General features: G+C 40.5%; 1 long non-coding RNA gene across 1 annotated transcript in view; it reads right to left on the bottom strand.

Moving 5' to 3' along the window:
• LOC148132750 (uncharacterized) overlaps window positions 1-22742 on the bottom strand; it is a 273224-nt gene extending 250482 nt beyond the window's left edge. The window contains exon 1 of the long non-coding RNA XR_015748776.1: window positions 22571-22742. This is a non-coding gene — a long non-coding RNA (uncharacterized LOC148132750). The remainder of the gene's footprint in view (window positions 1-22570) is intronic.
• Window positions 22743-23660: the final 918 nt, after the last annotated feature.

Below are 23660 nucleotides of genomic sequence, written 5' to 3'. Positions count from 1 at the left end.
GACATATGGTGATGAGTTCTTTATGTTCAGAATTACTTTATAGCACTATTTCCATTTAATTAAAAGAAGTGTTTGTGGAAGAGAGAGAAAATACAAACACCCTGCTGTGTGTGTGTGTGCCAAGCTGTTATAAAAACATATTGTTAAACCCTATTAATTGTTTAGAACTATAGTATCAAACACGATTTTAATAAGAAATGAAAAAGATAAGGAGAAAAGGAGTCACTGAAAACTTCTATATTTGAATTATAAAGGCATTGTTTTCACTGGTGGCACTTTATTTTTCAAGTACATAAAGAGAATGCAAGCCAGAGCAGGGTGAGACAAAGATCAATGCTGAATGTATTACCTGGCAGTGGTCAGACTCGGTTTAATAAGAAAAGAATTGATCCATTAAGCTAAACCTAATTCTTTGCCGAAAATGGTTGAAATCTATTCCTTATATTGCCAGGTTCATAAAGACTTATAATATTTGGAAGAAACAACCCAGAGCCGAGTTTAATAAGATTAAATGTATTGCAAAATATACTTAACAAGAGCCTATCAAGTTGTTAATGATTGCTATTAATAGCAAACAATTTTTGTATAGAATTTTTTTTATTAGAGCTGTCGTCAAAATACAGCCATTGTGGAATGCAATAGAGTGAGGGGTTAAGGGAGGGAAGCTTCACAGTAATTTGTAATAGCTACAACTATGGGCTGAAACATTCACCTACAAGATCTAAGTAATTTATTTCATCAATTCCCTTTTCAACACAAAATGAAATTTTATTCATAAAGTATTTAAGTGCCAGCTGTTAACATAACCAGAAAGGTTCAAAGGAGACTAGAACAGTTGTTTATGGCTTGAGTTTGCTGGAACAATGTGATAGGAGAATGATAAAAATAATTTCTTATTTTGGAACTCCTGACAATAAAAAAAAGTTGGAAGGTCTTCTAGTCCAACCCTCCAGATGGGTACTCATCAAGATAGCTACAGAATGATAGAATAGTGCACCATATTAGATAGAGAAAACTAATTTGGTATTTTTTTGTTGATGTTTCCCATGAAAATATATAGTCCAGGGCTGTCAAACTCCCTTTTCTGGAGTAGAAATTCAGATCTTTTGATGCTGACTCTAGAAAGCAGAGGCACTTTGGAAAAGTGCTCCCTGAATGGCTCCATGGCAGGTTTTTTATCAGCAGTACTGCCCATATATTAATTTGTGACTGACCCCATAACCTGCTTTTCACTATCTTCCAACATTCAAGGTAGTTTAACATACCACACACATGCACGCACACAAATCAGAGTAATGCTCATTAAACAGTGCAACTAAAGCCAAAATATAAATCATTCATTGATTTCAAAATAAAGACTAGGACCAAGAGGTCAGATGCCATATGAAACAAATTCATAAAGTTAATATTGGAAGTGCAGACAGGTAGCCATTCTAAACAAAATCTAGTCCAGAACATTAAATTCATCTGTCTATTTGTATTTCTCCCTAATAGGGTTTTTTTAAACATTGCCTTTAAAAAGTGTTAGTTCAAAACTGAGGTCAGAAGTGAAGTCACAACATAAATGATGCGGGACAGTCTAGGACTCTAAACTCCTCCAAATTTAGGACACCCAGTGTGATAAAGAGGTTAGGGATAGAGATCCAAAATTATTCATGAAGTTTGAGATGCAAATCACCTTCTTATCAATGAAATTTAAGGAGAATCAGCCCTCCCCCAATACATATCTGTAACATTTCTATATGTCCTTATTTTCTGGGAAGAATGCTGATTTGTATTATACAAATTTTTCTCAGATGAAACCTGGAGCAACAAAACAGTTGGAGGAGTCCGGCTGACTTCTGAACCACAAGGTGATTGTAAGGCGCATGAAACAAAATTTGTTTTCTATTTATGCATACTCATAAATATAATTGTCACTGAACACATATAAAATTATACAATCAGGGGAAAAACTTGATTGATGGCTCCATCTATCCTATTGAGTCTATCAATCTATACTCTATTGAGACTGTCATATGTACTTCTATAACACTGTTTTGGTAAGAAACCAAACAGGACATGTACAGACTCCAATGGATAGTTAGGACTGCAGAAAGAACAATTGCAACCAATCTGCCTTCTATATAAGACCTGTGTTGTATTGGTCTAGACGGACACACCAGGCAGACACAGGAGCTGAAGAATAACGTTTCTTTATTTGAAGTAGTAACAGATTAACGTGGCTGCCCAGCTGGGCTGGCAGCCGGCTGGCTGGAGCCAGAGCCCCAACTGCTCCCAGCTGATGCCGTTTGACAGCTCCTTATATAGTCTGCTGTCAAACGGCACCAACCAATGGGAACAGTCAGATGGTCCCGCTCAAAATGCGGACCAGGTTGAAGACTTAGCTAGTCAGGGACACAACACCCCTTTCCCCTAGCTAAGGGCATGCGCTGCCCAGCCTTTTGGGAATACCATGGTATAAACAAGGAAATTGAACTAGTGAGGAAATTGAACTAGTGGCCAGGAGGAGCACCTGGCCTGGGAAGGAGACCCTGACAAACGTGGCAAGCAACCCTGCCCAGGTGACCTCCCGCCTGTGGCGGAATAGGGGCCCCCACATCCCATGGGTTGTGGGTCAAATACTGACAGCTGCCTGCCTTGGAACCAACGCTACAGAGATGGCAGGTCTAGCTGTGGCTTGCGTGAAGGGGTATGTGGGGACCACTGAGTTAGGGAGCTGACTATGATGGTCAGGGCCTAAGGCTGAAAAAAGGGAGCAGGCCTTCGTGCTCTCCTGGCCCCCCTAGGGTAATGACAGTCCAACCTCCCACCCACCTAGCTTTCGCCCCTGGGAGTGTAGTGCTAATGTCAAGGGAGACAAGCCCAAGGTGGGAGATACCCTGGAGGTGGGTGCATGGAAGGACTCTAATGGTGGGTGCGCACCTCCTTGTTCAACGCCTGACACCCACCACCCCTAAATACCGGATCCATCTCCCCAGAGTCATTGGGAAGGGGGGCAGAGAGAATTTTTATTTAACAACCCGAGAGAACGAAGAAAAGGTCTCAACAGTTCAGTGAATCATGGAAACGCACACCAGCCATGCTCAACCCGGAGGGGCTGCATCTCTGCAGAGCCAATGGCTGCACCCAGTCCACAATGGTGAAAAGCTGCACCGGCAGTGGCCCATCGCTCGGCAGCCGGTGGGAGTCGAGGAGCGCTGGGCTGTCGGCGGCACAGCGGAGGCGGCAGCGGCGGCGACGGCCGGGACGGGAGGCGATTGCAGCGGAGGTCGCGGGCGGCGGCGGAGAGAGCGGCGGCTGCGGAGAGAGGCGACAGCTGCGGAGGCGCAGCGGCGGCGGCGGCAGAAGAAACGGAGGCCGCGGTGGCGGCAGCGGGCCGCAGCGGCGGCAGAAGAAACGGAGGCCGCGGCGGCGCCAGCGGAGGGCCGCGGCAGCGGCGGAGCGAGGCGGGGCTGCGGAGGCCCGCGACGGCGGCGGCAGAAGAGGGAGGCCGCGGCAGCGGCAGCGGAGCCGCAGCGGCGGCTGAAAGCGGAGGCCGCGGCGGCTGCAGAAGAGCAGAGGCCGCGGTGGCGGCAGCGGAGGCGCGCGGCGGCGGCTGAAGAGCGGAGGCAGCGCGGCGGCTGAAGAGCGGAGCGCGGGCGGCGGCTGAAGAGCGGAGGCGCGCGGCGGCGGCGGAGCGGCGGCGAGGCTGCGGAGGCCCCGCGACGGCGGCGGCAGAAGAGCGGAGGCCGCGGCAGCGGCAGCGGGAGGCCGCAGCGGCGGCTGAAAAGCGGAGGCGCGGCGGCTGCAGAAGAGCAGAGGCCGCGGTGGCGGCAGCGGAGGCCGCGGCGGCGGCTGAAGAGCGGAGGCGCGCGCGGCGAAGAGCGGAGGCGCGGCGGCGGCTGAAGAGCGGAGGCCGCGGCGGCGGCAGCAGAGCGGAGGCAGCGGCGGCAGAGCGGAGGCCGCGCGGTGGCGGCTGAAGAGCGGAGGCGCGGCGGCGGCAGCGGAGGCCGCAGTGGCGGCGCTGGCGGAGGCCGCGGCGGCTGCAGAAGAGCGGAGGCCGCGGCGGCGGTTGAAGAGCGGAGGCCGCGGCGGTGGCTGAAGAGCGGAGGCACGCGGCGGCGGCTGAAGAGCGGAGGCCGCGGCGGCGGCGGCGGAGGGCGCGCGGCGGCGGCTGAAGAGCGGCCGCGCGGCGGCGCCAGCGTCCTTGGCGGAGCGCTGTCGGGAGTCGCGCGGCGGCGGCAGCGAGCGGGAACAACGGCCGGATCGGTGGGGGGTGAAGCGTGGACTCGCCGGCCTTCACGGCCTTGAGGCGAAGTCTGGACCTCTGCTAGAGGCTGCAGGCTTTTGCGCTCTTGTAGCGCCCACGGGTGGGGTTTTTCGCCAGCCTTCACGGGCCTTGAGGCGACGTCTGTTCCTCGACTGGGGAGGCTTTTTCAGACTTCTGCGCTTTTGGTAGCGCCAACGGGGTTTCGCCAGCCTTCACGGGCCTTGAGGCGACGTCTGTTCCTCGGCTGGGAGGCTTTTCAGACTTCTGCGCTTTTGGTAGCGCCAACAGGGGTGCCTTTCGCACGGGAGGCTAGAGTGCCTGTCAGGCAGTGACTTTCTCCTCAGCTCAGGGAGACTTTCTCCTCAGCTCAGGGAGACTTCCTTTTCCTCAGCTCAGAGAGACTTTTCCTCAGCTCAGAGAGACTTTTTCTCCTCAGCTCAGAGAGACTTTCTTTTCCTCAGCTCAGGGAGACTTTCTTCTCCTCAGCTCAGAGGCTCTTTTTAAATTTGGCGCGCGCGCAGAGACTGTCTGCGGCCCCAGACATTCTGTGGCTTCAGCTCTTTCTTCAGTGACTTAGCTTCTTGCCTGGGTGTCTCTTCTGACATCCCATCCTCGTCGCCAGTGTTGTATTGGTCTAGACGGACACACCAGGCAGACACAGGAGCTGAAGAATAACGTTTCTTTATTTGAAGTAGTAACAGATTAACGTGGCTGCCCAGCTGGGCTGGCAGCCGGCTGGCTGGAGCCGGAGCCCCAACTGCTCCCAGCTGATGCCGTTTGACAGCTCCTTATATAGTCTGCTGTCAAACGGCACCAACCAATGGGAACAGTCAGATGGTCCCGCTCAAAATGCGGACCAGGTTGAAGACTTAGCTAGTCAGGGACACAACAACCTGTATATTGAGTGTATCAGAAGGATGGCTGAGAAAATATCTACAGACTCCTTGCATCCTGGACATAAACTGCTTCAACTCCTCCCCTCGGGACACCACTATAGGGCATTACATGCCAAAACTAGACACATGAACAGTTTCTTCCCCCGTGCCATCAGTCTGCTAAAAACCTAATTCTCACAATGCTGAGGTTTATGTACATTTAACCATGTTGTATGACAGTAACATTATTACTATCCTTATGATCCTTACTATCCCTTCTTATTGGTATTGATATTTGTAGTTTCAAAGACAACTAATAAGGAGACATTGGCTGCAAATCTTATCACAAAACAATACTGCAGTCTTCCACAATCTGCTCTCCTTTGGGTTTTATATATCCAGATAGTATGACAAAAGGTTGTGCTCACTTCAAAGATTATAATCTCCAGATAACATGAAAGATGGTTGAGCTAATTATAGGAACTGGCATGCAAAACATCAGAAGGATATCAGGATTGAGGTAGGGTGTTCTTTGTTAAAATCTTCCTTAGCGATATTTCTGTGGTGGGGCAGTTAGTGTGATGATGTCTCTTCATAATATATGAAAGGCATTCAAAGAAAAGAATTATGTACAATGAGTGTATTCTTTACTTGTCAGGAATCACTTAGTTTCTGACAATTTTCCAGTTAAAATAAATTGTAGATTTACTCTTTATTCTAAGACAGGATAGACATATTAATACATGCAGGTTTCCCACTTTGCTATGTTTCAGAAATATTTATCATTATAAAAGGTAAAAGATGACATTCCATAATGTTACCTCTTAGAGTAGTTAACACTACAGGGAAGATATCTGTCTTAGTCTTTATGCTGCATTACCATAAAAAAGGCAGCAAATGAAGTCTTGCATATACAAACAAATCATTTGTTTTTGACCAAAAACACTTGACTTTTATGGCTGTCAAATGGTGCGTTTCTTCACCCTTCACTTTCCAATGCCCAGAACTGAAAGAACCGTTCCAGCAGAAATGGTCCTCAGGTCTTTTGGGGCAGGAGATTCCATGGTCGCTCGCCACTGGTTATAAATTGGGTGGAACTAAAATTCAGCTGCACCTGGATATTGTCAATCCCTGAATTGCAAATATTAGTTTAGAATAATCAACTTAGCACCTTGAAGTTCACAAAACATGTTCATAATTCTCAGCTGAAAAGGAACAAGAACAGGAATATAGACTTGAAACAACTCTTTTTTTGTAAACTTTTATTTCTAAGGGGGGTTTTTTGTTGTTGTTTTTTTTTTATTTTTTTTTTTTTTGATAGCTTTTCTGGGGCTTTTTTTTTTTTTTTTTTTTCGGTGTTTTTTTTGTTTTGTTAAAGTGGTTTTCCCCGCTGGCGGGGGGGCCGGGGCCCGGCCCCCGGCGGGCCGGGGGCCCCCCAGCCGGCGGAGGGGGGTGGGGCCTTCTTTTTACCTCTAATTCCTGTTAACCTCTACAAATATCCATAAGTCTGTCATGGTATGAAACCTTTCTGGGTTGGTAGGAACATCTGGAATTCTTCAATTCTGAATACAGACAGCAAGCAAAGCCTACTCCATTTAGGCCAAGTAGAAGCAGCTGCAATTTGGAAATCTTCTCTCCCAGAATGGTCTTCTTCATATTCATCCTGATGTTTCATATAATAGCAATGACAACACTTTAAACAACTTTCAAGAACTGATACTTGGATTTGCTTGATTTTTCTCTTTCTTTTTCCATTTAATACAGTCTTTAACACTGGAAACCTCTAGGCAAGGAATGAACCTCATGGGAACAAAAATCACCGATCTTGTAAAAGAATAATTAGATTAAGAATTCCATAGTTTTGAAAGTTTAGGGAGCCTTCCTATCTACATAAAATGTTATCCAAACAAAGAAAAACAATAAAATCTATATCAAAACAGAAATCATAAAATTAATTCTGACTATCCTTTCACTGCCCTGTCAAAGCAGATTAATGAATATAAAGCAGCAAAGCATATTAATCCATCAAATCTTAGCTTACACCTAATTGTTAGCATTGCACCACCTCTCATTGCTTACTTTTTCATGTTCCTGTTTTAAAAGACAGACTATTGTCTCAGTTCATGGGGTAAGGCCTTGTTTTACTAATATTATTTTGCCCCATACTGAAACAACATAAGAGGATCTGTTCAGGGGTGGGATTCAACCAGTGTTACTACCGGTTCGGTGACTATGCCAGACACGCGCATGTAAAAAAAAACACCTTTAAAAAAAAACTATGCCACCTGGAGAGCTGAAAAGCGCTGCGCGCAGGTGCACAGCGTTTGAAAAGCCTCTTTTTTCCTGCTTTTTCAACCTCAGTTGAAAAAGCAGGAAATAAAGGACAGGCAAGAGCCCGGGTGGGCAGGTGGGCCAAACAGCAGCAAACACAGAACTGGTTCGGTGTCTGCTACTCTTCAGAGCTACCGGTTCTATAGAGCCGGGCAGAACTGGTAGCATCCCACCCCTGGATCTGTTAGGCAGTCAATGTAGCATTGATCATTTGCTTTCCTGACATGCTGGTCACTGTAATTTCTGCCTGCAGCTTTCTGATAGCTATACAGATAGTCCTCGATTATCTGTTCATCTGTTCATCTGTTCATCTAGTGACTGTTCAAAGCCACAATTGCACTGAAAAAAGTGACCTGGCTGTTTTTCAGAGTTACGACCTTTACAGCATCCGCATGATCATGTGACCAAAATTCAGATGCTTGGCAACTGGTTCATATTTACAACCATTGCGGTGTTCCAAGGTCATGTGACCTTTTGCAACCTTCTGACAAGCAAAATCAATGGGGAAACCAGATTCACTTTACAACCAAATTACTAACTAATTAACTGCAGTGATTCGCTTAACAAGGAAGGTCATAAAATGGAGCAAACTCACTTAACAAATGTCTCACTTAACAACAGAAAATTTGGGCTCCATTGTGGTCTTAAGTCGAGAACTATCTGTAGTGGCTGGCTTCATCTTGGAAATGAAATTTTGCCAGGATGATATAGAAATGGTGGGAGATGGTCAAGAAATCCAGGCTGTGAATAAATGTGAGGAAAAAAATAATAATCCCCAAAGTTGGCAATGATAAACTACTTTTGTATTTTGTCAATAAAACTACAAGGATGTTTCCATAATTATAAGGAGTCCAATTCAACTTGAAGGACACTTTAACCTTATGGAGAACTTTGCCAGCTAGCATAATCTCACTCCAGTGGCCATGCCATGAGAAATAGCTAAGCATATGGATCCTGAGGTTACACAAACCTGACTGACTGACAACTTAGCTATCTTTTCCTAAAAATAACATTTGATGATTGATCTTTGACTCCCTACTAGGCTGTATCAATCCAGATAGTTTTCGGCAAACTCATTCTTTCAGTCACAGCTTCCTGCTTCTTTTTAAAAAAGGAATGTAGAAGGATTAATAACAAATGTTTGAGGCACTACTAGATAGGGGATCATGTATACAATAAGCATCATCATCTTCATCCTCCTCATCTTGTTGAGCTGAAGCTGAGGCTAAGAAACAACCTTCTCTTTAAACTGGAAAAACTACCTTTGTCTTAGCTCATTAACTGAATGAACCACCCAAGGTCAAATATGAGAAACAGACAGCTACATAAATTGAACTAGCTAATTGACTAGCTAACTAATTTTCAAACATCTGTATAAATGTGGTTGAGGCTCCAGGTTAAAAAAATATAAAAATGTATAGTCTAGTTTCAGACGTAGTTCTTCTAAATTCCTAAGCACTTTTAAGTTCCACTTTTGATCATGAGGAAAATTTTTATAAAATACACACATCTTTTCTTAACATCCTATGACACAAAAGTTTGGCCCTAATAATCTTGCTATATCTGAGGAAAAAAGCTCCATCCTATGAGCATTTACTCAAACTTGAACTGTGTTTTATTCAATTTGGCTTAATCACAAGTAAAGGCAACTTAATGGAAGTACTTTTAAATAGGCATGTGCAGGATTACTCTATAAGTACATTAAGAAAGGTGTACATTTGTGCTCTGTTTACCTGACCTCATTTTCCTCTACTCCACTGTCATTTCCCCTGCATTGAATTGTAAATTGCAAATCCTATGGGGCAGAGACCTGTCATTCTGTACTTCATTGAGTGTGTCAAGCATATTGATATATATTATATATATATATATATATATATATAAACAGTATGAAGCCTCCTCTTGAAAAGTTCTATGTGTAACCTGTGCAATTTTGTGTTTAACCTGCATAGGATGACCATCAGAATACAGAAATCATTGATTGCTTTCAACAGGATCCAAACTGTGTGTTTAATTAAATTTGCATTTCCCATCTACATTTGATGTGCGTTTAGTTGCATGACCTTTGGAAGTAATCCAGTGTGTATACACCACTTTTGCATTCAGATATGTACCCAGTTGAGATTCACACTTCCTAATATGCAAAGACTGCTACAGGACATCTGCATGTGGATTACCTTCTGTAGATAAGAGTTAAGAAAACTCATATGATATGCATGTCTTTCTGTGTACTTGTGGTTTTTTTTTGCATAATTTTATTAAAGACTTTTTAAAAAGATTATAAACTAACATAAACTAATGTAAAGAAAAAGAGAAAATTAAAGAAATATCTTAAAGTGCAAAAAGGTAAAAAAAAAAAAAAAAGAAGAAGAATAAGATACAAATCAGGAGCTTCCAATCTTCTTTACTACTCTTCTAAGTGCAATTACAAATTTCCCTTTTATTCTACAATAAGAATGGCTTTCTTCTTTCTACAGTCTATCTAATCATCAAAACCATAAATCATAAACTTTTTTCTGTTTCATTCAAAAATTTATAAGCTGTTTCCAGGCACCAATAAACGTAGATATTGTCTTTTCTCTGATCAAAGAAGTCAATTTAGCCATCTCAGCAAATTTCATCATCTTCATCAACCATTCCTTTATTGTGAGGAGCCCAAAATCTTTCTATCTTTGTGCATACTATAATCTTGCTTAAGTTATCACGTATAAAAACAAAGTTCCATAACTTTTCCCCCTCAACTGTTTGTCCATCAAGCCCAAAAGAAAACCTCTGATTTTGTCACTGTGTCTGTGCATCTATATGAGATGGCTTGGAGATAGTTCTTGATGCATTTATTTATTTACATTACTTCATATTGTTAAAAATCATCTATAATGCCATTCTGTGGGAGTTGCCATTACAGACAGTAGCAGCTGTTATGGTCTATTGTGTAACTAAGTAATTATGGAATTTACAGACTGTCATGTAAATATGTAATTATGGACTTTTAAAAGTGTGTATTATCTTTCCATGTATTATTTACTCAGCTTGCTGTAGTTCCTCAGGATGGAGCCCATCCAGCCTATTTGAAAAAAAAAAAACATGTTACAACCGAACTATATACATTATTTGTTCCATAGTATTATTTCAATGCATTAATTAAATGCATTTTAAATGGAAGTATGTGCGTAATTAGTCTGCTAACATCCAACAGCTCTTTGTTTCAGGAAAAACTGAGCTTAATATACCAATGTATTCATTCTCCAGACAGTGATAATCTTATAGCCCAAATGCTCCCATCTATATATAACAGGACAGTTAACAATATAATATGGTGAATTCAAAGCTTTGAGTATTACTAACAATTCTTTAAAAAATAATGGGAGGAGAAAAAGTATGGATTAATGAAGACTGAGTGTGCTATTTGGGTAAATGAAGACTGAATATACAGTAGTTTACTGCTTAGAAAAAGTAGTTCATGGAATAGGTACACTCTACTCTAGAGGTCATCTAATCATTAATTTTTTAAAGTCTGTTTAAAATTGAATTGAATTATTTGCATGTGAAAGTTATTAACATATATTTATCATCATCATTCAATGATGCATTATTTAATTTCTATCCTGCTGTTCCTCCCAATGGAACCTACAGCAGTGCACAAAGAAATAATTTGAAAATCTGATGTAAAAATATCATTATAAAAGCCAACAATTCTTAGAAACTATGTATATATATATATTTTGTGTGGGTGTTACCTCGGGATTTATTTAAAACAAAGAAAAATAACAAAAGACTTTACATACTGTTTAGTCCTTGAATAGACTAATATTCTACAAATACATCCAGCATTGGCTTTCAGAGGTATTACTGTAGTGCACTTCACCCAATTAATGATTTAGCCCAGTCCTCATTTTGATTTTTCCTCAAAAGAAAAACCAGATATAGCATCAAATCTAAAACAACCACATCTTCATAAGGAGATCTCAATATGCAATGTTTAATACTTGATTTGGAATGTTCATCTTCTAAAACCCAATTCTTCCATCCTCTGTCACAAATTAATGGTCTAAACATGGTCTAAAATGTAAGTTATCCCGAGTCCAGTATAATTGGATATTCTAAAACCTTAAATGTTCACTTAGAGCTCTTTCCAAGGTCTAAGGAAAGTTTGTTCAAATATGAAACATTGGGTTTCCTTGTTTCAGGTGACATTCAAACCATAAGAACAAAAGGCCATGTTTCGGATCTTAACCTCTGAACACCCCCCAAAATAATCACCTTTCTGTTCATGTAGCCATAAAAATAGATAATTTGATACCTTCTGATCAGAGACATCAGTGATAGAGGATTGTAGATCTAATTATAAAACAATTTAGCCTGATTCATTTTTTAAGTCATATACAAACCAGAACACTATTACTTTTTAGTTTTTGTACTTCTTGGAACGTTGTGAGAGCAGATAAAAAAACTGCACACAGAATTATGAAGGATGTTGAAAATTACATATAGATAATAGATAGATGATAGATGATAGATAGATAGATAGATAGATAGATAGATAGATAAGAAGAAATGAACATTGTATTTAGCTTTTCATGAACTTTTTTTTTCTATCAAAAATCCCAACCAGATGAAAAAATACAAAGAAAAAAAAATGCTTTCAAATCCAAAAAATGAAAAAGCAAAAGAAAGAAGCACACTCAACATGTCCTTAAGAGAGATTTCAATTGCAGAGGTTGGCCAAGATCTTTGCTCCCTCAAATGACTACACCACGATGAAATATCATAAGCCACTATGACCTCCACTGCTTCATTTTTCCTAGTGTGATGCGTTATTGTTTTTCCCACCCCATATAAAGCTTTTGCTTCTTTGCAGCTAACTTTCTCTGTGCTCAGAACTCCACAGAGTTGCTACCAGGGTTACTTCTTACTGTTTCCAATCACCTTAACAGCACCCTCTGGCAGGCTGGGAGAGAAGTGAGATACTCTCTTATTTGTGTGCAGGACGAAGATAACAAATGGTGGGAGTCTCTCCAACTGCTGTGGGTTGTTATTGTTTTAATTGTTTTGAAAACTGTAATGGAAATTAGGCCTTTGAGGTAAGGATGTATGATGCTGCTGGATGTCCTTTCTTAAAAAGATTTCAGGGCACAGTGTATTTGTGGATGCCTATCAGCTCAATAGGAAAAAAAAAAAACCTATTTCTACCTGATTATAAATGCCTATTCTGACAGTCTCTAATTTACCTTCTATTGCTACACACTTTTCCTTGGTTCCTCAGCTGTGCTAATTTCTTATTCCATATTTTTCTTTCTCTACTTTTGAGTTATGTGCTTAGTTTGGGGGGAGTTGATCTCATTTTGTCTCTGTAATCTTCCATTTTCCCTCCCTCCTAAGTTTATCTTGAACTGCTTTCAGAAAAAGTTGCACGCCTGCATAATTCTATATTATTCTCCTGTTTTTATGGAAACTCCTAAAATTCTTCTTCTAGATCGCAACATCTGCTTCCCATATTCCCCCTGTTTTGTTTATTCTGGAGGCCCTGGTGGCATTCACAAGGTCATGCCAGATATTCCTCGTCACACTGTATTGCCTATGCATGAAATCCTCATTTTGCGTGATGCTCAAAATATATATTCATGTCATAATATCCTAATGTCCAGGAAGGATTCCACAAGCAGAAGCAAGAGAATTCACTGTCTGCTTTCTGCATTATAGTAACTAAACAGCCCAATGGGAAATGTTCACAGTTCAAGACTGGAAATCCATAAGGAAAGGAGGAAAAATAGAAAGGTTTAAGTTAGTTGGTATTATAGAACTAGGGCATTCAGCCAAAGAAAGAAAGAGAGAAAAGTCAAATGAATAAATTGCCTATCAAGGGTTGCAATTAGTTCTGTGTGAAGTTGATATACCAATCTGAAAACAGTGTCGGTATTTTTGTGAGAATAACTGCAGAACCATTTTCAAGGTGGGATTATGAGCAAGAAGCCCCCAGGGGCCATTGCTGCCCATGCAGTAAATCCTCATTTAGAACAGACTTAATGAGAAAGAGAATTTCTTGTAAGGCATTTGGGTATTTTCACTTATTCTCCCACATCAAGACAAGGTTTCAGTGTTTGGACAGAATAAAGACAGATAATTTTGTACATGTGGAGGGTGGGGGCATGAATTCCTTCTGCTAAATGCTCCAATACTACAATGCAGGCAAGCCAGAATGAAGAATTTTCAGTATGCGTTAATAACTTCTAGCCAAAGGTTTTGTTTTTTTTAATTAGATTGATGCCTGCAAACTCCATGCTATATTTTCAGGATTCTTAATCATGCCACAGTGGACTTGACTGTTCTGTCTGGCAGGATCTGGCAAAGAAGAATGGGAATGTTGTGGCCCGCCAGCGGCTAGCGGAGCTGGCAGCAGACTCGGACAGTGAGGAGGTTGGGAGGAACATGGGCCAGTCCTGGAGTCTGGGGAAGGCTCTGACGAGTGCTCTGTGTTGGAGGCAGAGATGGGGCCAGGGCCATCTGACAATTATCAGCAGCCTTCGGAATCGGAGATCAGTGGGGCAGAAGAACAGCTGGAGGCTGTTTCCAGTGTGCGCATGCACAGAGCTGCCAGGAGAAGGCACCAGCTAAGGAACAAGGGTCAACTCAGGAGTAAAGGCTAAGGTGAACGGTAAACGGCCTCTCCCATAGGGAATAAAGAGGAGCTAAAGGGGAGTGGTGTTTGCAGGAGACGGTTCAATTCATTAGAGCAGGGGTCTTCAACTTTTTAGACCTCAGGGACCACCAAACTCATAATTTTAAATCCCAGGGACCACTAACTGGTTCTGTGGGCATGACCTAATTTGTGGGTGTGGCTTGGTGGTCATGTGACTGGCTGGGCATGGCTTGTATGTAAATATTATAAATATTTATATAAATATTGATTTTTTTATTAAAAAAGACCAACTTTTACCCAAAATCAGGCAAAGCCGGCAGGCAGATTGAGTTGCTCACAGAATCATTCAGTGAACTATCTATCTTCCATTGGCTAGCTCAGTCTGTCACAGAAAATTTGCTTGCAAGCAAACTCAAAATTTGCTAGCAAGTAAACTCACAAAATTAACTCACCATGTATGTAAATATTGAATTTTTTTATTAAAAAAGAGCAACTTTTACCTAAAATCAGGCAAAGCAGGCAGGCAGATTGAGTTGCTCACAGAATCCTTCAGTGATCTATCTATTTGCCATCAGCTAGCTCAGTCTGTCACATAAAATTTGCTTGCCGTGTGTCTGCACTGAATAATAGAACCTTCAGTCCTAAGGGAGGTTTGGCTGTGCTTGAAAGCAGAGCCGAAGATCTAAAGACTAGCTAGAAAGCAAGAAATCCAACCATTTCCTGCTTCCTAGCTAATCTAAATCCCTGGCACATCAGAGCAGCTGATGATCGGAAAAATAGCAATTTAGCAGGCAAGTTTGCCGGGTAAGGAGTGGGCGGGGAGGGTTCCCGTGGGCCATGTGGGCAGTGCAGCCTTGTGTTTCTGAGCAGCCTGGTGCTCTGGGGGTGAGATTTCTCTGTGGCCCACCAAAATTGGTGACCACTGCATTAGAGTGAAGATCTGTTACTGATTTCTTGCCAAGTAATTGCTGCTACAGTGTGGTGTTTGGAAGCTATCAACCTGGCAACTCTCCAAGCCTAATAAAGGTCTGTAGTTCTGAAATCTCATGAAAGACTGTATGCCAGGACTTTGCTGGAGAAGAAATCACTTTAACCTAAATAAAAGGGGTTTTATCAGGATGAGGAGTCTGCTTTATGATCTTGGGAGCCTAGGTCAGAACAGGGGAGTAGATTTCAGTTCAAGTTCAACATCCAGATAAATATTTGGACTTCTGAATGGCAACTAATAATGGGATATAGACTATCTTGCTGTTACTACTGCTATAAAACCGGTGTTTTCTGGAAAAACAAGAACAAAAGAAAACGGAACAACAATTGTAAAATATCAAGATTTAAAGAAAAGAGTTGAACAGTAATATCAAAAATTTGGAAAGGCTTACCTCTATTTAAGACAAGACACAGAAACAAATCAATAATAACCTGGCAAAGGAAAGGCACACGGGACTTCATTTCCCCTGGTTTGTAATTACCAAAGAAATTATAATTGGTGTTACAGAAGTAGGAAATATCGATATCAAGGAAAACTGCTCCAATCTCCACTATTCATTCTATGCTATTACATATGGAGTATCATCAAATATAAGGGCTTGGAAGAACCTTGGAGATACAGGGGTGTCAAACTCACGTCCCGTGGGTCAGATGCGTCATATGCTGGCCCCACCCCCGACTGGTTTAGCAAAAGTCCCAATACGTCACGTGACACTGCCGTGACAATGCGAGTTTGACACCTCTGATCTAGTACAACCTTCAGCCCTTGTATTATGACAGCATCTACAGGAAATAGCTATCTAACCTCTATTTAAACATCTCCAGTAAAGAGAATTCTCTATCTTCCAGGATCGGCCATTGCACAATGAAAATTCTTAGAAAATGTTTTCTGGTAACCAGTCCAATTCTTGCAATCTAAAGGCAGCTTCTTATCCTATCTTCTTACTTAACGCAGAAAAATCTGCCCTATTTCTTTTTTTCCAAGATAGCCCTTTACATGATATGTCACCTGAGAATTTTCTTCTCCAGGCTAAATACATCAACATTTCCAAACATTCTTCATAATATTTTACTTCCTGCTGACGTCTCATCTTGGCTGCTTTCCTCTCGATAAGATCCACTTTATCAAAGCAGTGCCCAGAACTGGATGCAACATACAAAATATGGTCTGACCAATACAGAACAGAAATGACGGTTTACTTCACTTAATCTTGACACAACATGCCTACTGATGTAGCTTTTTTTTCCTTTTTTTTTGCATCTGCAATACAAGATGGTTTATGTTCAGACAATTCTGTTTCTTCTTATCTCTATTATTGAGCTTAACTTCTCCATATACTATATATCTCTAACCTAGGTTGAAAAGCTTTGGAAATTGAATCTTTCCTATCATTCCTTTGTACATCAAAAAAGGATAAAGCTAGTGGCATAGAGAAACCCACATGAATGCAACGATATGGGCAAAGAGTTTCATGATACATTGCTGTGAATCAAGATTTAAAATCTGATATATTTGAAATCTGTATACATCTATTTTTAGGAAACATTATCTCAGTGACCATCACAACGTTTTTGATGTGTAGCTGCCTTGTTGAACTGGGATACATAATATTTAATTATTTTAATAAGTTTTGAAAATCAATAGATTTTTTCTCTAATTGGAGTATTTAAAAATTATTCAAAAGAGGCGCATCAGGTACTGTATCTATGGTGCCTTGTCATCTCCCTTCTTATGCGATGCATGCAAGAAAATGTATAGACATGGCATTAAATGAGGAGTATTATTAACAAAATAAAATGAGAAATGTCCTGTGATTTTTGTGCACTAGGTTTTCTGCAGAATTCATTATGTCTCAGCTTCCCGCTGTAAGCACAAGGTCATGCCAGATAGAACTCGTCACACTATATTGCCAATGCATGAAATTCTCATTTTGCTCAACACTCCAAAATATATATTCATGTCATAATATCTTACTGTCCACTTATAGTCTGGGAGAGTCTGCCTATTATATATGCAGCATGTTGGAAGACAAATCCAGCAACAGTTTTGAGATTTCTTCCCTCTCAATACACATGCTAACTCCTATTAGCTGAAAGTTTTACACTGAATTCTGAATGCTCTACATCAGGCATGCTTCCAAAATTGGCAACAAAAAAAATATGGAGGAAGCAAATTTAGCTTGAACATAAATGATACTCTCTTATGACATATCAGACCATTGATCCACTTAGCCCTGCGTTGCCTTTGGCTGGAAGTGACTAAAGATAGTCTAGAATAGAGTCAAAATAACCCTGTGATTTGGGGACCAAGAGCAGAGAATTGGGAAGTATTTATTCCTTCACTTGTTAGATAATTCTTATTCTTATGTCTTTCAATCAGATTCATTTGTAATAAATGGTGCTGGCAGTATAGCACGGTGAATGCCATTCTAAGTGTTAGTGTGGCATAAGAGGGTGAAGATGTTGGTCAAACCTGGAAAACCCAATTGTCAAGGGAGTATCAGATAGAGAAGCTAAATGACTTTCAATTAGCCATTATCAGCTCAATCTTCCTTACAGAGCTGAGATTGCAAGGAAATACTGTAAGAGTGCTAGATATGATGCCTTGAACTTCTACAAGGAAGGGAAAATATAAATGTAATGACAAAATAAATAAAAATATGCATAATATGATCTTTGGCTAGGATTACATAATAGTATAAAAAACTCAGATTGAAAGGATGCATTGTGCCAAACAAAGCACTGATTAAAAGTGAATCAAGAATAGAATGGATGAAGTTTTCAAGACATGATAGTAGTAGTTCAGGGAATGTTTCACAACCTCCAAAACTTTAGTTGCTAAGGAACTTTACACTTATATTTAGCCAAAGTTGTTAAGCAACTTAAAATGGAAATTTTACGATAACATTAATTTTTTTACCAGTCAAGTTTCCCAGTTATAAGAAGTTGAAATGCAAATCCAAAGTCAAAATAAATTACAGAAGATTCTGGGGAATCAATTAAATCAAATTTACTGGAAATGCTTTGGAAGGATATGCAAATTGGAATATGGGTTCTACATCTAATATTATTACTTGTATGATAGTGACAGGCTCACAGATGCTGTCAGCCTGGAATGTGAATGTGTATGTAAGCTGCTAGAACCTAATTCTCCACTGCTTTGGCAGCAGGTTCTTGGAATCAGGACAAATGGACAAAAAAAATCTTCACTTGAGTATTAAAAAAAAAAGTGGAGTGAGACAGCAAAGCAAGAGATGCCACATCATCAAGTGAACAAGATTCGTGGAGGAAATATCAAGAGAAACTCTATATAAATATATGGAGTATTTGAACTTCCTGGCCTGCTAACTTGATAGAAAACCCATACAAGAATCTTCTCCTGCTTATTTTAAGAACAATCTTCAGCCTCACTTTTTAATCACAGTCACTAAGTTCTGTGTGAAAGGAAAGTGTGTCTATTTCAGTGATAAGAAAGATTCAGCTCTGTACTTCATCTCTATTAGAAGTAACATGGAAAGAGTAATGTACTGTATCATCCCTTCCCAATATGAGCAACTAATATGAGCAACTAAGATTCACTTTAATATTGAATACTAATTACTGCTAGACTTTTTTATTTGTAGTAGCTTACTTTGACCCTGTTTCTAATGTGCTTTAATTTACTTATGTTAATGTCTTGACCTTTTAAAAGATGGTTTAGTATCTGTTTAAGTTGTTTTTATTACTGTAAATAATCACTTTAATTGTTGGTGTCTTTGAATATGGCTCCATAGAAGTGTGTGTGTATGTGTATGTAGGATGTGGGTGTACACACACACACATACATATACAGGGAGAGAGGGAAGTCAACTATACCATCAAATATGTGCTACTTGGCAATGTTCCAGTTCTTTAACACTTTTTATAAAACTATTTTTGACAATAAGTGAACAGGGAACATGGTGATAGTAATTATCCTAGCAATACATTTTACATGTCTATATGTTTTGATAATCAGAATCTCGCATCAGTTAAATGAGCTGCAATTTTACCTTTAAAAAAGTGTAAGTGGTGCATTACTTACAATACCATCTAATGTATCTGAATGCCCTAAGAGAGACAAATCAAACGTTGAATGGGTAGAAATGCTTACATTTACATTGACATGAGCTTGTCAAGGGAACCAATTTGATTCTAAATAATTAGTTGTTGGTACCAGATTTAGTCATACTAAGACTAGACCCCCTGTAATGAATGGGATTTAATTTCATCATGACAAACATTCCATCATTTTAAACAGGTCTACTCTGGATTCAGAGACATGGTCTTTTCCTCAAAGCTTCATTCTTGAAATGATGTAGAAAAGTGAAGAGCAATGAGTTCTAAATATGAGGCTGAGATAATGATGTAGTAGTGATAGGTATTATAGAAAACGTTTTGATTTATGTAAATATCTTTATTTTAGAGTGAAACTTAAAATAGTTTTTTAGTTTTAGAGACAGAATTTAGAGTGATAATAAAAATAGTAATAACAATCTATACTATCTTTTTAGATTGAGTTTTATACCTCTGGCCTTCCTCTCTTTTAAATATTTTGTTAATTGTTTTGTTTTGTACTGGATTTTGACTGAAATAAGGTTTGAACTGAACAAAAAGTAGTTAGCAGTATATATTCAATAGGGAATTGCAAAAGATGGCTAATTTCTGGTGCTCTTGTCTATAATTACATGTGTATTTGGTACGAACATGTTTTTTAGGCAGAAGTGTTTTGGAGTTGCTATAGCAGGTGGTAGCTGTTAAAGAGAATCACAGAAAGAAAGGCACTGGGATAATAGGAAGGTTCATGATGCAACTTTCTTGAACCCGGGGACAGCAGCAGTAAAAGAGAAGCCAGACACCATTAGGAAAAGTGATTGGCAGGCTGGCCCACAGGGTATGTAGGGAAGAAGACGACTGAGATAAAATTCCTTTGGTCACAAGCCAGAACAACCAAAATGTTCTGATAAACTCCAAGAATGTCAAACTGGAGGCCCGTGGGCCATGCCAGCTCCGCAAATGGGGAAAACATTGCGAAACATCACATCGGCGAGTTTGACACCTGTGCCGCTGTAGCCTATCAGCAATCATTCACCTGCACTTCCAAAATAATTGCTTGTTTTGGTTTCCAAACAAAACATATTGTCCCTTTTGTAAACATTTCTAACATGGAATATGGGAGTTTTATTAGCTAATATCTCTGAAGTCTCTAAATCAAATAAGTAAAACAGCTCTTTTAAATAGGTTAGAAAGAAAGGAATATATTGCATTACAAAAAAAAAGTATTATCAAGAAAAGAGTAAAGCCAGTGACCCATTGCTACATTAATTGGTACTATTTTTATTTTACGCTTATTGTGAGTTTCCAACAATGTACCTCCAGCTCAACAGCAAGCATATATGTAGTTACTGGTTGTTCTTAGAATATATGGTGAAATTCCAGCCTATAGAAAAGCACTATTTATCTATGGAATACCCACACCATCACCCTTGGTTCTCCCAGTTTTTGTGAGTCTGCTGCAAGACACTGAGTATTTTATCTAAAATTTAAAAGAAAAGTATTTCATGGTAAATGGAATATTATAAAGGGAATGGAAGAACCGCTTTAATAACAGTTCACAAACCCAAGAGCCATATCCTTCTAAATCAGACTAGAATACTTCATTTTTGCTTTATCTCCTTTTTGGAAGCACTAAATGTCCTGCCTGGGTTTGTTCTTGTGGGCAACAGAGAACACTGATAATGCTACATGCTCATATTCTTCCTGGGAAGGCGTTTTGCATTTCCAAATGCAAAAACTGTGTCTGAAATATATGAAGAATCAATGCTCAACTTTTCCTGGGTCAATCACATTTGTCCAGTAGTTTTATAAATCAATAAAGATGCTTGTTTTTTGTTCTTTGGTAGTGATGCTTGAAAACATCCAGCCAATTCTGTGTTGCTCTGCTTCGTATCTTGAACTTTGGTGCCTAAATGCTCTGCAACTCATTTAGTTCATCATACTGTAATGAAGCATAGTCCAGAGAGGATAGCTGTAGTGAATTGGATTTTTATGTGCCCTATCTGTGACAGCACAGTAGAAAATGCAATGTATTTTATTATCACTATTATTGCATCTTTTAGTATTTTTAAAAAATTGTACTGTGTGCATAAGCATCATTACAACTTTCCCAGTACCCAGGTGATCTTGACTGATCTCAGAAGCTAAGTAGCAGCTCAAATTAGTATGTTGGTGAGGGAACAACTAAAAATATGCCAGGCTGAAAAGTGAACAATGATATTCTAAGAGGGCATTTTGAATTGCAAAGCAAGATGGCAGGAAGACATTTTATACACTGCCCGGGATACCTACTTCTTATTGAACAAAATAGAATATGTTGCAGTATTAGATATTGGTAGGGTCCCTGGTGCTCTGATTAGCTTGGTTGTTTTCTTGTAATGTTTGTTTACCAAACTAGGTAACAGACAAATAAGCTAATAGCAAAGAACAGCCTAATGAAAGAACCACCAAGAATATTAACAGCAACATGACAGGGCAAACCCCACTCCCTTCTAACACTGATAATGTTACTTAGTTTGGTAATAAAAACGTCTGCAAGAAAACAACCAAGCACACAGGTCAACTTCGAGCTGCAAAATCTCTTCCATCAGTATATCTGTTTGGTATTTTTTGATAGAACATTGTCCTACCGACAAGTAAAAATTAGGGCTTTGTTGCTTATTCTGCTATGCAGGAAAGAAAACCACTGTAGATGTACTCAAAAGTTGATCTGTTTTATCATACAACTCCATAATCTGATGCTCGTTTATGACAAAGGAAGCCACAACGGTTTGGTTAACCATTAACCCCAATCTAACCTCACTGGGAGAACCAAACGCCCGGCACGCCTCGTCCCCTTTAAAGCTAAGCACCTCTTTTCTTCTCTACGCTTCACTAGGGAATACAAAGCAAGGGGGCTTTCGTTCCCCCAGTTCCTCCTCGCCCCTTCTTCTCCCAGAAGACAGGATCCGCCTTATTCGCCTGCCTCGTTTCTTCTCTCCAAACGAACACGCGCAGCCAAACTCTTTTGCCAGACAGCAGGGTGAGGACCTCTGGCTGCCTTTCAAAGTCCCCCCTTGCACGCCCCCGCGAGTTCATTTGCTGAAAGCAGGAGAGCTGCCATCCTCGTTTGCGAGACCCAGTCCCCCCCCCCTCCGACTTTCTCCTTTAGAAGAGCGGGCGCCCCGATGCGCCCCGGCCGCTGCGCAAAGGCACACGCTTTGGCACACGTCGCGCGCTCCGGTCGTTGCGCAAACGACCAGGAAACCTTCCGATCCTACGACGAAGTTACAACCCATTAGCTCCTAATAGTGTACTAGGGAATAGAGGAGCGGAGATTAATGGAGGCAGCGGGGGAAAAGGGGCTTTTTGAAAGGAGAAAGGGGGACTCAGGAAGGGTTTTTACCGTTACCCCCGGGTTGCTGTCCCACTTACCCGGCTGAAGCGACATTCTTGCCATCTGGGTTTTTTTTTTTTTTTTCAGTCCATAATCCTCGCTGTCTTTGAGGGTGCCAAACAGAAACGCTCCGCCATGATTTCTTTTGTTTAGCTAATTCCTCTGCTTCTGGCTTTCCCGCTTACAGCGATTCCCTCCCCCACCACCTCCGACTTTGTTTCCCTTCTTTATTTATATATTTAATTATTTACTTCATCCCTATTTTTAAGTGGTTGCGGCGGCTTCCCCAAATTTATAGAAGATCTGCGACTGGTTAACATATATTTTAAAGAAAAGCTTTGTCACAGCAATTTACTCTTTTATTTTTGTCCACTCCTAGACAAAAGTTGTTGTAATCAAAAGGTTAGAAATAGTTGTGAGTTTGAAAATTCTTTATAAAGTTTCGGAAGAGCCAAAACATTGCAAAGTAAGAGTGCAAATTCCACCTGAAAAGTTGTCAGTTTTCAAGTTGGCTTTTATACATGAAATTTCCTTGATGTATGCTCATTAGTATGTCGTGTCATGCTGAAGTCTTAACTTGGTGGTTAAGGCATAAGAGCTGCTTAGGCGGATAGTCTTTGGTCAGTTGGCAACCCTTTTTACAAATGAGGGCCTTCCCCCACTCCAAACAATCAAATTCTGGACAGATGCTTAGCAAATGAAGCTTACCATCCCTTTGTCTTTAAACTGGAAAAGGACTGGCTGAATTTGTATCCCAAAGCAGATGATAAAATCATTGTCAAAACTGCCAGGGATAGGAGAATGACATCCTTTAAAATTTATTTATTTATTTTGTCAAGCGATTATAAGGTTACAGATAAAAGTATAGACATAATTATGAGTACATGAAATGGATACATATAAGAAAAATAAAAAGAAACAATAGGAGAGGGACGGTAGGCACCTTGGTATGCTTATGCATGCCCCCTACAGACCTCTTAGGAAAGGGGTGAGCTCAATAGTAGACAGTCTAAGGTTAAAGTTTTTGGGGTTTGGGGAAGAAACCACAGAGTCAGGTAGAGTATTCCAGACATTGACCACTCTGTTGCTGAAGTTGTATTTCCTGCGATCAAGTTTGGTGCGGTTTAC

The sequence above is a fragment of the Notechis scutatus genome, chromosome 1 (assembly GCF_049901735.1).
Source record: "Notechis scutatus isolate UNSWTSFEM ecotype Mainland chromosome 1, rNotScu1.2, whole genome shotgun sequence".
NCBI lineage: Eukaryota > Metazoa > Chordata > Lepidosauria > Squamata > Elapidae > Notechis > Notechis scutatus.
The sequence above is the reverse complement of the archived record's forward strand: the minus strand, read 5'-3'. Positions and strand labels throughout refer to the sequence as shown.